Here is a 14,820-nt window from a genome sequence, read left to right on the forward strand (position 1 = left end):
TGAGAAAACAAGTAACAAATGTGAGCAAGCTGGAAAAAAAATAAGTGAAAAATGACATGGCATAAAAAATTTTTGACCAAGCTAAAAAAGTCTGAGATGGCACGAGAAACAAGTTCATAAGTGGCTGAGGCACAGGTTTACAACACTAACCAATCAACAGATTTCTTGTTCATATTCTTGAATGTGAAACTAATGTCCAATTTCATGTTAAATTATTCTAAGTTGTTTCATTAACTGAGATGTTGCTCTGATAATGCTTCCATCATTGGACTTGAATATACAGATTTCCCCAGAATAGTAATTTACTTGATTAAATTGCAGATAATAACAGAAAAAAGGCTATTAAGTAACAATTTATTAAATGGTAGCTTGAGCTGACAAGAATAAATCTGATTGTGTATGTTTTTCTTAAACCTGAGTGTCTGTATTTTCTGTCACTAATGAATTCTGGTTTTGAAACAGAAGTACTGCTTTTTTATTGGTCAATAAATAATGAATGTTCTTGTAAGGAGAAGCCAAGTTACCTTCTTGATTTTAATTCAGCAGTAAGATTTAATTGCTAGAAGGGTTTGGATTAATGTAAAAAAGTTCAGAAAATGCAACATATGGATGATCAAGAAGTGAACTTATTGCAACACAGTTTGTTGTCCAAATGTAGCCAAGTCTTACTGACCTTTTTTCAGTGCCTGTTTAAGAAATGCCATAGAATAACAGTATGATTTTTGTAAGAATCTCCTCATGGACTTGAAGTTCAGTCATGCCTCAAAGTGGCATGACTAATTTTAAATCCAGATCAGGATGCTCAGGGCCAATCCAGTGGTGGTTTGAAAATCTCCAGTGATGGTAGTTCCTTGGCCTGTCTGATCATCCTATTCCAGAGGCTTAGCCATTCCCACGTAAATGAATATTTTCCAATGTGTAATCAGCATTTCCCTTGTTGCATCTTCTGAGCATTGCCTCTTGTCCTTTGGCTGTGCACCACAGTGGAATTCTATGTGTCTTCTCTGTAACACTCTTTCACGTTGTAAATGACTGCAAGTAGATTTCTATTTCATCCTTCTCTTCTCCAGGCTTAAGAAAACCTGATTTTATGAAGTGTTTCAGAAATTTTGATCCGCAGGAAATTATGTGGAGTTCAGTTTAATATGGAATAGTCTCAGAAAAATCTCTGCAGTGATCATCTGAGTTCATGGGAATGGACATGCAGTGGACATCTTCTTTTGACCCCACCCCTGTGCATCTGCATTTGCCCCATGACACAGGTTGTGCCAGGTTTCTTAATTCCTGGAATTCATTCTAGGTCATTCACCAAATGCTCTTGGGAAGGAGGATTTCTGACGTGTGTGTGAGAGAGATGCAGTGTCTTTAATTGGAGAGGCTGCTATAGGACTCCTGTTTAAGCACACGTAACATTCACTTATAGGTTATTAACTCTGTGAAAATGCAGCTGTATCATTGCATCATGGAGTAGTAATCTAGGTTGGAAAGGACCTCTGGAGCCATCCAGTTCAGTTCCTGGCATAACACAGGCCACACCATCCTGTTAAAACCAGGCTTGATGAGGGCAAGTTGGCTTTGCCCAAGAGCTTTGGGTCTAGAGTACAGTTCTGTCCCCTCTTGCATCCAGGGTGGCTTTGACCCACAAATCTCCCTGCAGACAGGTCTACACTGGCCAGGCTATGGGGGACAGAGGCATAGGGTCTCCCTCTTGTGTGGAAACTATGCTGCTGGCAAAAAGGAATCAAGCTAGTTTTTGCACAAGTGGATTAAACAGTTCCAGGAAATGCTGCCAGGTGTTGGAAAGTCAGTATTTACTCTTAAATGCCCTAAATGGGTAACTGTGTGGCTTTGACCTCCTGTTTTCCCAAACAGTTCTCCTACTTAATTTGGGAGCAAGTGCAGACCAGAAACCTTTTCCAGCTGTCAGTTTGCATGTGGCCATCTCATTTTGGAAGTTAGGAATGTTTAGAGATGTAGATGTGTTGTTCTGTGCCACAAGACCTCAGGGTGGGCAATAGCCATGAACACATCTAGTTTGCTGACAAGCTGCCTTAGAGAAAGGAGTGCCTGAGAAGCATGATTTACTCCTGGGCCTCGCTGTTAGGATTGTCCTGGACTCTTGTCACTCTCTCTCCTGAGTGATTCCTACATGAAATGGTTGCCTGTTAAACTGTAGCAGTAGAAGCTATGACCATTCACACAGGTGTGCTAGTCTGGGTTAAATGTGATAAACTCAGTTACAAAGTTAAACATTTGCCATTGCTTCTTTTGTCTCCAATTCTGTAAAATTTTAGTTAATCCACAATAGGATCTATGTTCCCATTCATAAATGCTTAGAATTGACAGTTTGAGTGTTTTCCTGGTAAGGAAAACCCTCTGCCTTATCTCTTCAGGCAGAGAAGCTTATTGAAAACTTGCTTCCCCATTGTCAAAGATGAGCACAGGAGCAAATGGGAGTTTTTATGAAAGGAACAAATGGAGTGTCCTTCTCTGTGGTATTTTAAAGGAAAGCAGAGGACACTCCACTTGATGGAGGAGGTGTGCTGGAAATACCAGCTAGATCACTTCTCAAAGGGACTTAAATAGGGAGATTTCATCTGAATCAAACCAGGTTAGATAATGAAGTTACCTGCTGCTCAGCCCTACAGGCTTGCTGGTCTGCACAAAGTTGCAGGTTCAGCAGATGGGGAGGTGTCTGTTGAGTGTGAAGTTTTTGTATGTTTGGGCACAGACACTTAGGCAGGCATTTCTCTGGTTCTCTGTTCTTAAGTATTTCCCCAACCCACTCCTGCCAGAAAAAGGACACCTGTACCTGCTGTGTTCAGGATGGTAGATGTGTCTGGCATGGTGTCTGGCTTGTGCAGGACACAGCTACAGTGTCTAATTGTGTGACTGGAAGACTGTATGGCAGTTCTGTAAACCATGAAGCTAGCCAGGACTTTGAACTTAAGGTTCTTAAAAGGTAAGGTGGCTATAGCCACATCTGTATCTAATAACCAACAAAATATATTTGATTTTAAAGGATTTGTTTAGGCCCTTGCAAATGGAAATGGTTGCCTAACTCTTTTTAGGATTTTATCTTTCAAGGTCTTGGCTGGAGTCCCAAATACATGTGAAAGAACAAACTGAGCCTTCTAAACATGGCAATCAGCCATTACCAGTTGCTGAGAGCCCACGTGACAAAAGCAGTGCCAAGTCCTGAGCTGTGAAACAGGTCAGCTCAGTAGCAGCCATCAACTGCAGCTGCTTGTTGACTTGTTGAATCTAATGTGATAATGAGAAATGCATTGGTCTTGACATTAAATACCTGTGCAGACATCCAGAGAGAGGATGTTTAAGGAGTTTTAGGATCAAAAAACAGAGATGAGGGATGGAAGACTGTGTTCTTTGTCCTCATGGCGAACTTCAGTGAAATATAAGGAGAGGGCAAGGTAACGGTTGGGTAACAGATGATAATGAGTCTGTTTGGTATTACTGAGCTGAACTGGCTAAGAAAATTAATATTTTTATTTGAAAGAGAGATGTGGCTTCAAAAGGGTGTTGAAAAGTATCACTCTTTGACATGCAGGCCAAGTTGTGCTGTTGAAATAGATGTTTTTGTAATCCAGATCTAGCGCTCTCCCCTTAGGACTATGTGAAGTGTGATGGCATCTGTTTGAGAACTTTGGATTTAAACAAACATCCAATCAACTTGGATGGAATGATAGAATAATATTGATGCAAATTTAGAGGTTTTTTCACCAGCAGAACATTTTAAAAAAAAAATTGTATTTCTTGACGTCACACTGCTGTGAAGTTTTCTTTTTGAATTAATAAAATAATTTAAGTAAATTCTGTCAGTGAGGGATGATAACAACAAAAACAATACTTCTGAGCAGAAAGCTCTCATTTGTTATAGAATAACTAAAGTGTAACATCAAATCTTCATATACAAATGTGTGTATTAACCCTGTTTGTCTACTTTAAAAGGAACTAGAAACTATAGTAATTTTCCAAGTTTCATTTTTTTATGATATTGAGGTAAAGTATAACCAGCTGGTACTTTACTATTTCTGCTTTTCAGGATGGTGAAAGTCTTTGAAACTCTTTGTTGTGAGATTTCCAAAGATCATGCCACAAAGAGCAAGAAATCTTAAGATTTAGTAAAGAGGTTTTGAACATAGATATTATAGACTGGATTCACTCTCATCCCCAGAAAATTGCATACATGAGTAGAATTAACACATACTTATCCCTGAACACACTCCTATGTGGCTGAAACCTACTTCTAATAAAATTTCTAATAGGAAGACTTTTGGCATTGACACTCTAAAACTTTTCATAATACTTTCTCACTAGATGCCTGTATACACCACCTTTTAGTCTCTTTATTGTGCACCTAATAGCTTTATTTTTCAGATCCTCTATTTCTTTTCTGTTCTTTTCTGCTCTTCTTTCGTGTCCAAAAGCCACAGCTGTAGCTTGTTAACATCTTAGAAAGACGATTGCTAAACACTAGTCTCTCTAGTCTATCCTCATAATATTGAATTTAATTGATTTGGGTTTATATTAAGTAATTAAGCAAGAATTCAAATGATTTAAATTTTTGTGCATTTTATGGATCTTCCATGAACTCAAAAAACTATTGTTGATTCTGCATTTACTGTAGATACTAGATTTTAGCTTCTGTTTAGCTCGATTATTAGTACTAATTACATAATTTTTATTATATATTTTCTGGAGATGCTCATAACATGCTCTTAGTTTGCAGGCAGAATAAGAAACGCAGCAGTTTCTGCTATGGCCCTTTAAAATCTCTTGGTCTCAGGATGTTGCTAACAAGCTGCAGTTCTGTCTGGAGGAAATAAAAAAACATGTTTGATATTTGGTGTGAGAGAGAATCCAAAGCTAACAGCTAATTTATTGGCTTCTGTTCACATAAGTTCATACTCTGGCATTTCTGAATCACTTGGGATTTACACAAATCTCCACATGCAAGCTAAAATTCCATTGGATCCATAAAGTTTTTAAAATGTGTTTTCAAGTCCTTGAAGCTTTTGATCTGCATTCATATGAAATTTGAGCCAACTTTGACATGTGGCTTCCAAACCCTTGGGTGAACATGAGCTTACATTCTGGAACCTGAAAGCAGAGCTGCAGCACCATGAAAACTTGCTTGAGACTCTTTCACAACAGGTAAAGTTAAGCATGGTTTGAGGCCAAGATGGACTGCAATTGATTTTATCAACAAATTCTTCTGAGCTTAATTTTTTTTTTTAATTTTAATGTGTAAGGGAGAGCACTAAAACATTGGACTAAATGGGTTGTCTCAAAAATAAACTAACTCATCAATTGTCTGAAACAGGAGTTGAAGAGTCAGTGTTTGATCTACTCAGCTTTGGGACTGGATAAATCTTTTGTTCATCTGCACTGATTGCTACCAGTAGACAACACAAAAATTACATCGCAGGAAAATAAAAAGGAGATTTAAAGAAAGTATGAAGGAAAGCAGTTTCTTAACTGTACTGCAGCTATTCAGTCTACCTCCAAGCCCTGTTAATTCACCCGAAATCAAACACTAAACATATGGTATGCACAGATGGTTCATGCAGCTGCTCAGGCCTACAATCCAGGTGGGTTTTTCTCTACAGTTTTATCATATTTTCTTTCAAAATTGTGTTCCAGTTTTTAATGAGGAAGTTTATGAGAATGCAGCAATAAAAAATGTCTCAGGTTAAGAATGTTGGGGATAGACAGTATCCTCATTGGTGCTAACTTGCATTATGTCCTGCTGTCAGGCTCTGGAGCTGAAATGGGGACCCTCAGGGCATTTTCCCAATGGTTATTTCAGCATTTGCTTAATATATATCCTGTACATGGGTGCTGAGATTCTTGTACCAGCTCACCACCACGCAGGAAACAGCACTAGATTAATCTCCTCAGAGAAGATAATGGTGAGGAAGGACTCCCAATAGAGCAGGTGGGCAGTGGGAGTCATTGGAATCAGATAAATGTTATTTAGAGAGTTTATATGTGCTAAGTGTTCATACCAAGGCTATGTGATACTTCCGGGTAGTGTTTTTTCCCTTTGTAAAGCAACAGACTAAATCAAACATATCCTAAGAAACACAGGATCACACTTGACTTGTTGTCAATTCTGTTCCATTCTCAGCCAGTAAATTACTCAATATAAATGGTGGATATTAGGAGAATTTGGTCCTGATACTTCTTGCATCAACATCCTAACTTGTTTCTTGCCTTCTCTGCAGGGCTCTCTTTCACATTTAGAAATCTATCAGAAGGAGATCTGCAATTGTTCTCTCTCTAGATCCCCATCTCTTACTCATTACACTGGTATTGTCTGTTTTATTACCCTTTCTTGGATTATGTGGAAGAGTCACGAGTGCTGTGCCATTTGAAGGATCAGTCTCACAGAGCTGGAGCCAAGGTGCTCTGCTTACAGGGGATTGGTTGCAGCAGACTGTCTGGAGGGATCCAGCGTCCCAGATCACTGAGACACTGTGGTTTTAGAGAGGTGGCTGGCTAAAGGCTTCAGAAACACAATTAGATTAAATAAAAATTCTGATATTTTCATTATTGAAATGAAGGTTTTACAGACTATGAGATCAAGTTTTGTTCTTAAGATTAAAGAATTGAAGTCCAAAATTTGCAGTCCTCTGGATCTCACCATTCAGCTGCCTAATTCTAGAGCTGACTGAATAACACAAAATCACTAGTAAAAACATCTAATACAACTAGTTAAACAACCATTTTCACCTGCCCTCTGGACTTGAGAATCTTGATCAAATGAAGGTTTCTTCCAGAAGTTTAAAAAATGGGGAGCCAGGCAGAACTGATCTAATAATCTGGTGAAATAAAAGGGATCATTCTGCTTCTCCTTCCTTCACCTGTCCTCTCTGCTGCCCACCCTCCAAACTGTATCTTGCATTGCTTCTGGAGTTTGTCAAATCGTTGATTCATTTATCAGAATTTGGCAGATAACTAACCTATACTAATAAAATGAGTATTTTCCTGATTTCAGCTGATCACTGGGGAACAGTAAAATTGTCAGAATTGGAAGAAGGGAGAGGAGAGGAGGAACAGAAGGAGGGTTATAGGACCACCATTCACAGGAGCAGTTGCCATGTAAATCTGAAGCTGGTTCAGGTGCCTCACTAAAGCTCATTTTACAGAGATGATGCCTCATAGATGGATGGCATGAGGACCTGTGCCTTAGTAAAGTGTTTCTCTGTTAGATAACTTGGACTATTTCACACTTTTAAAAAGATTCAATTGAGGTGCTTTTCTTCTCTACTCATTGATTGTACATAGGACTGTGAATTTTAGCATTAAGTTACAGCTAGGCAATGTGCTGCTAAACTTTGCAGTTCTCAACTCCATGCCACACCTATGCCTACCTTTTCTGTGAGGGTTGACATTGAAATGATCTTTGGTCTTTTCTGAAGCAAAATTCAGGTAGATTAAAATTCAATTCATGCTTTTCCTGTAGAAAAAGGACAGACAAAACAGAGAGGAGATTGCTTGTATAATTAAATAAAAAAATTAGCTAAAAGCAATGAAGTTTTCCACCAGATGATGATCTTGTCTGTTTTATTTCATTTTTGGCTCAAACCATTCTGACTGGGATTTTTGTTTACCTGTGTTTAAACAGGCTTATCTCCACTGCAATTTTAAACATTTTGTATTGAGAACTACAGGGGGACCTCTAGATCTGGGCTTTTTAAAATTTAATATAAGTCCTTTTAAATGAAATTGCTTCAAGATATGGTTCCTTTCTGCTCTTCAGTAAAATTTCATTAAGTGGTTCAATCTAAAATATTGGATGGATTTATCTCAGAGTAAATGTTTTTATTATCCCCTTCAAAATAAAATACTTCTCTCAGAAAAAGATGGAAAGATTGTTTTCTGCTGATATGACTACAGTGCAATAATAATTGAGGTGACTCCTAGATTCTTTGTCAGGAATGGCATTTTTCTGCCTGGAAGGTTTCATGTAAATACATTGTCATTGCTGTGACAGAAACCCTCCCCAGTCTAACCTAGTTCATCAGGAACCAGGGGTATGCACATCATAGGAAATCTAAACCTGGATTTGTTGGTTATGAAAGAAGTAAAAGGTATAGGGGGGCACTTTAGGCAAAATGTTTTGCTGCAGAATAATAAAATCTAGATTCTATTGAGCATGTAAGACTGGAGATCATAAGTGGTCTTGTTAAATTAAAAAATAGAAGATTTATTGTTTATTTTTAAAATAATTTTGTAATGTGCCTAGGTGGAATATTTGTCACAAAATTTTATCTCAAGTAAATATTGTCCTAATTAGTTTACTTCTATTCAAACCACTTTTTAAAATTACTTTTTTAAGTTGAATTGACAGTTTTTCATGAATTTGTCTGTGAAAATGTGGGTCAGGCTAGGTATCTCCTGTTTGTAGGAGATATTAGGGGTGTGTATGTATTAAGATTTTATGTATCCATGGTGAGATGAAAGCATTCTAAAGTTATTTAGAACCTTATAACCCATGAATTATTTTTATTCTTGCTTGCTCAATTTCTAATTAACATTTTAGGATTATTAAAGAGGCAACTTTCAGTACAAGAGTCGTACACACTTTTATGCCTAACATTGCATCTGAGATACATTGAGATTCTTTCATCTTCTTTGTACAGATATGAGAAGAAAAACCCATAAGTATTAGTTCAAAGGATCACAAATATGTCCATGTGATAGTGCTTTAAGTGTATGTTGATGAAGCCCCTTTGCATACTGAATTTCAGGTTAAAATATCTCAAACATACCTATACTGAACATGAAAAAAAGGCTTTCATCTCAAAAGTAAGTTCACTTCTTTTTTAACTTATGCAAGAACTTGGCTGACTTCTCATCATTACATTGGCCTTTCTATATATCTGCTTTTGGACTATTTCCAACTAGCTAGAAGTATAAAATGCAATTCCTTCTCTCCTGAGGTTTTCAGTCCAAGTTTTCTCACTTCGGAGTGTAACAGGGCTCTGACTTGATTTTTAAGATGAATAATAGTTTAGATGAGAAAAAATGTTCTTGTGTGCCTATACAAACCAAATTTTAGCTTAGTTTAGGACACTAAACACATTTATTCATCTGGAGTATGGACAGAATATAAAGTGGTGATTGTACAAAAGCTTCAGGAATCAGTGATTCTAGGCACACCAGTGGATTTAGACTAGGTTTTTAATCTCTCAGCTCTGATTTAACAATAAAGCACAAAGAAACAATTCTATATTAATTTTTAATTTTCTGTATGCTGTTTAGTTACATTTTACATGTTAATGGTGGCTTCAAAGCACTATGTGAGGCTGCAGATCTTTTGAATTTACTCCCCAGAAATCAGTTATTGAGCTGAGATGGCAGTCAGTGGCTCAGAATTTTGTTTTATGGCCAGTGAATGAAGCCTGATGAAACTTTGCAAATAGAAGTACATGGCAAGAGGGTGCAGAGGCACAGTCAGGATTAGTGCCAAAGCTTGGATGCTGCCATAACCTTGCATAAAAGCAACGCTTCCAAGTGCTGCTGTTGGGTACAAAGGAATTTCTAATCACACCTGAAGTTCATCCAGAACCTTGCAGTGTAGAATAACTAAGTAACCTTCTAGTAAAATTGCTAATCACCTGTGGGACAACAAAATGTAAACAAAGAAATTATCTTAAAAATTATGATTGAAGCCCGTAGCGTTTTAATGACTTGGCAGCTATCACTGTAGCGCTTTACAAACAAACAGAAACCAATACCAATTTGTCTCTTGGGCAGGGAAGTAATTGTGTAATGACTTGGATTAAATCCTTTGCTTTTAATACAAATCTCAAGACTGCATAATAAGGTATACTTAAAATCACAGAGTTTAAGTTGGAAGAGGCCTCTTAGATTATAGAGTCCAACTGATAAACCAGGACTGCCAAGTCCATCACTAAGCCATGTTCCTAAATGCAGGGGTGGTGACTCAACCACTTCCCTGGCAGCCTGTTTCAATGATTGACAGCCCTTTCCATGAAGAAATTTTTCCTGATGTCCAATCTAATTGAAGCTGTAGTGCAGCTGTGGTGGAGCAATTTTTTGAGTCACTTTTCTGTAGAGTTAATGAGCAGGCAGGATACCCTCCATGCAGAAAGCCATTATGTTTTCTACCTCACTAGCTACTTCAGACCTTCTGATGTCTGAAAAAGTATTGGGAAATGAGTAGAGACTTATTAAATAGGAAACACACTGGAGTGAAGAATAATATTGCTGTATTCCCTATTTCTGCCATGAGAGAGACATGAAAATTGAATGGCTCTATAAAATTTGAGGTTGCCTTCTATAAAATACTCATAAGCAAATAAAATTACTTTTAGGCTATCATGCTTGTCTGTTGATTTCCCCAGTGGAGTTGATTTTAGATCCTGTGACTAGAGAAAGAAACAAAGAATTCCAGCTGAATGCAGAAGGAAGATGCCTGACATCAAATGCCAAATTCCACATCCTGGCTTTGAATCAGACATGCCTTGCTCCAAGGAAGGAACTGGAGCATCATAGGTTTCTAAGAGCATGGGAAACGATACTGGGGAAAGGGAAGTGAAAACCCAGAAAAGCTGGGCGAGCGTGTGTACTAAAAGTGAAGAAAATAATTCTGTGGAGAGATATCCTTTGGCAAATTTGTATGGCACTGAATATTAATGTGCCAACAGTACTTTCCAGAAACATAATAGAAACCTTCAGGAATTACACAAAGTACTCACTGAATGTTTCTGTCTTGTACCACCTTTCAAGCCTTTCATAAAATTCCTTACTGACAACATCAGATCAAGACTATCAAGTTAATGGGCTTAAGGTGTGCTTATTTCTCATAATTTGTAAAGAAATAGTTGGCATGGTGTCTGGCCACTTTGATTCCTTAGCTCAGCAAGCCAGCACACACTTGCTTCCTTGAAGACAGTTCTTAGCAGGAATTCAGACCAGGTCTTAGACCTGTGCTGCAGTTTCTTAGTGAGACCTTTTGACCATTGTACTCTACCAGTTATCTGCTTTTTGAACACATAAATTATAGTAAAATTATATAGAAATATGTGGACTACAAAGATAAATCTATGTATGCGTGTGTAATCATAACATGCAGTATACACAGAACTGATTTCTTTCCCCCAATATTCTAGAGACTGTCTCTGTAAAAGGATAGCTATTTCAAATTTGTGCTCATGGTGGGATTCAGAAGGCTGCAAAACAGATGGAGGTTGTCCTGCATAAAGTATTTGGGCTTTGCTGCATGGAAATACTAAGCATAACATGAGTAATTAGTTATTATTAAACTCCTGTCCAGTCTAATAGACAGGTTTGGAACAGAAAAATACATGGCAGGAAACTACTGCTCTTGGGAGGGGAAAACTGCAATACAGCAGCAGACAGCCTTCATTTTTCAGAATGCTTTAGAGAGCAGTGTTAATGTTCAGAATAAGTGACTTTTGAAAAATTGCTTTTAAAGTTATGTCACAAACATTTTTAATGCATGAAACAAGATGGAAGTCTGTGACCTACTCCCTGAAGTAGCTTAGATGTAATTTACACTTAGGAAATGCAAATTACATGCAGATTTGTAGGATTTTTGATTTGCATCATTAAGTGTGTAAAATTTATTAGGGAGACACTTTCATCCTTAGGGAGGTGGGAGTGTAGCCACTGTCATGTGAGCATAGTTGCATTTCTGGGTGAGAGGTGTAGGGATTGCTCATGTAATTTGGTGATGTAAAGGAAAACAAAGTTTTAGTGCAGGCTACTTTCACCCTACTTTCAATGGATGAATTGAAACACAGTCAAAAAGTCGAACTGTGACACCTTAATTTGAAAAGTAATTTAACTTTTATATGAGCTGAATCATCTCCATGTTCCTGTGGTGTCCAGATGTGCTAGATCTCTAACAGACCCCCTGCAGGTAAATGCCTAAACCAGCATGGATTACGTCCAGGCCCTCTTCACAGTAAGGTCCAGCCCTAGCATTTCTGTGTAGGTTTGCTAAGTTTTGCTAACATTCCTCTGTAACTAGTTCCTGCTTATTATGGACCACCTTCCCAGAATACCGAAAGACACAGATATTGGATAAATATTTGACACAGAAGGTAAATGGCACAGAGTCCCCTTGGAGTATGTAAAAATTTGACTTCTATTACACTCATCTTGCTACAACTGATGCCAGCTATCTGTTCTTTGAATCCCCAGTGATTATTTTCTTTCATGTTAGACTTTCAAGGATTCCTACAAAAGGCAAATTTCCAGAAACTGATTTGTATTAAAAGGAAATCTAGACTTTAGACATTTGCTGTGTCATCAGTGGTTATGCACTGTGTAACTCAGAGCCCAACTCTGCCTGTCTCAGTGGCTTGCACATGCAGCAGTGGTAGGTATGGCATTATGTGGGACAAATCCTCTGTGCTTTGAGCTGAAGAAGCAGTTTGTTTCATTTTATTTAAGCGAGTGATCTCACAAAGCCTTTCCATTTGATGAAATGACTGATAGATCAATAGTATTTTATTTTTAATAAAGCTATTGTTTAATAAAGTCAGTTTAATCTGGAACCATATCCACCTGAAGTTGGTAAACTAAAATAGTTAAGGCAAAGAAGAATACATTATTCTGTTAAACTGTGCTGTCATTATGTCAATCAATATCCCTAAGTAGATGTGTTCCAATGGCTGATTCTATGAGACTGGAAATGTATCCTTCAAATCTTATTTGCAGGAGTTCATATGAATTTGTTTTTTAAAATTGCTTTTATATTTATTTACTTAATTGCTTGCCAGATGATAGAGATTTCTGGACATGGGCAGATATTCTACACTCGCACCTCTAATTTATGTATTCTGCTCTCAAAGAAGGTAAATTTGTGAGATAATAAAATCTGCAGCAAAGTTACTCCATCCAGACCTAAGTTTTTTAAGCTGAATTCAACTTAGTATAAATCTTTCTAGATGTGCCATGATAATGGAATAGAAAGCATACTCTTAAAGTAGAATTGTTGCAGTGTGATGCCATTTCCTGTTTCACCTATCCCAACCCCCCAGGTGTGCCAACCTCTCCTTTCCCCTCCCTCTGTCCCCAGGCTTAAAAGGAGACGGGACCATGCAGTCTGCATTCTGTTGGGAGCTGTTACAAGATTCAGAGGTCTGTCATCCTGGAATAAAACTCTGGATTAAAACTCTACGGCAGAATGCTCTCCTTTTTCTCTCCATCGTCGAGTGAAACTTTTCCACCAGAGGTAACCTGAGTTTCTACTATGCCTGGATTTGTTCTGAGTGCCCAGCTGCAGCATCCAGCTGGCCAAAGGTATCTCTGAGGTGAAACACCACAGCTGCCCCATTTGGCCCAGCAGCAAGGGTCAGACGAGGCCAGGCACCTCCCACCCGATAATATTGGGATTAATATTCCATATAGAATGAATTTTTGTGACAGGTGTGTTGGCAGTAACTTACAGATTCCTTTAGAATGGCATAAAAAGTCTTTATTTTCCTGTTATAATTAGATGAGTGTGTGTCCCATTTTTTCTGATTGCTGCTGGGATTTTTCCATTAAGAATGAAAACAAGCATCTGCCTTGTAGGGCTGTATGAATCACAATCCCAGATGAAATGTTGGTGGGAAGGCAGTGTGTCCTCAGACTTATTAAACCTGCCAGTTCCTGCTTGGTGGCTCTTGTATCAGATGGAAGATACCAGAGGCACTGAGATGTTGGTGTTTGAAGCCACCCTTTCTCTGCCTTGGAAAGCTGATGTCACACTACTTGGGAGATGTAATTCCCTTTTCCCAAATGGCTAGGACTTCAAACCTTCTGTCAAAAGCAGCTGGAATTGCCCAACATTTCAAAAGCTGTGGGTGGGAGATGAAACAGGTGGGGTCTGACAGATGGGCAGAGTGACTGACCAGTGACCACACACAGACCCTGTGGTCCCTTTTCACCTGAAAGCAGCATGAGTGTCTTCCCTCACCAGCTGGAGATGAAGGAAAAGGTACTTGGCAGGGTTAGAGTGACCCTATGGCAGCTCCTTCCTCTCCAGCAGTTGACATAAAAGTGCTTTTAGCCCTGAGGGAAGCTGGGTACTAAATGTTAAACTTTACAAGGACATAACAAGTTCTGACACAATTTTCCCCCCTCCTTGTGGTTTGCCTTAAAATTAATTACTGGTGCTGTAAATGCCCCTTTTATTATGTATTTCTTCTGCTTGTCTCTGAATCTTGGCTGACAAACCCTTGGCTTCTCAGCAAAAGTCTTCTCAAACCTCTCTGAGATGGATTTTCACACTGTTTCTCATCTCTGGAGTATCTGCTCAACATCAATGAAAAAATAATTACAGTAAAGTTAATTGGGTTACTATAGATTTATATGGTATAAAAAAATATAGTCACCTTTTATTTGTCATGTTTCACTTTCTTATAATCTAGTGGGGAATGATGAACCTTAGTTGCTGATCCAAAGCACATTCATTCTGTCTCTGGCCTTGCTTGTGTTACATAGTTTCTCTTAAAAGAAATATTAGTTTGCTGTCAAAACAGAGTCAAGTCAGTGAAAAGTGGGAATGAGATGTGAAAAAAGTCAGAATCAGTAAAAGAAAAAACTTTAGGTGGCACTGAAGTCACTAGTAAAAGCTTTGTTTGTCACTGTGCTGGCCAAGGCACCTCTGTAAGTGGCTGTGATCCCCTAGCTCCTGGTAGTTGGATAGCTTGTAGAAAGAAGTAGAAAAAAGTAATTTGGGGTTGTAATGAGAATATGTTTGTTCAGGGTTTTCTGGTGTTTTTACTCCTTTTGTGTTAGCCAACTTTATTG

The sequence above is a fragment of the Agelaius tricolor genome, unplaced genomic scaffold, assembly GCF_023055355.1.
Source record: "Agelaius tricolor isolate 1412-34295 unplaced genomic scaffold, bAgeTri1.0.p SCAF_6, whole genome shotgun sequence".
Lineage (NCBI taxonomy): Eukaryota > Metazoa > Chordata > Aves > Passeriformes > Icteridae > Agelaius > Agelaius tricolor.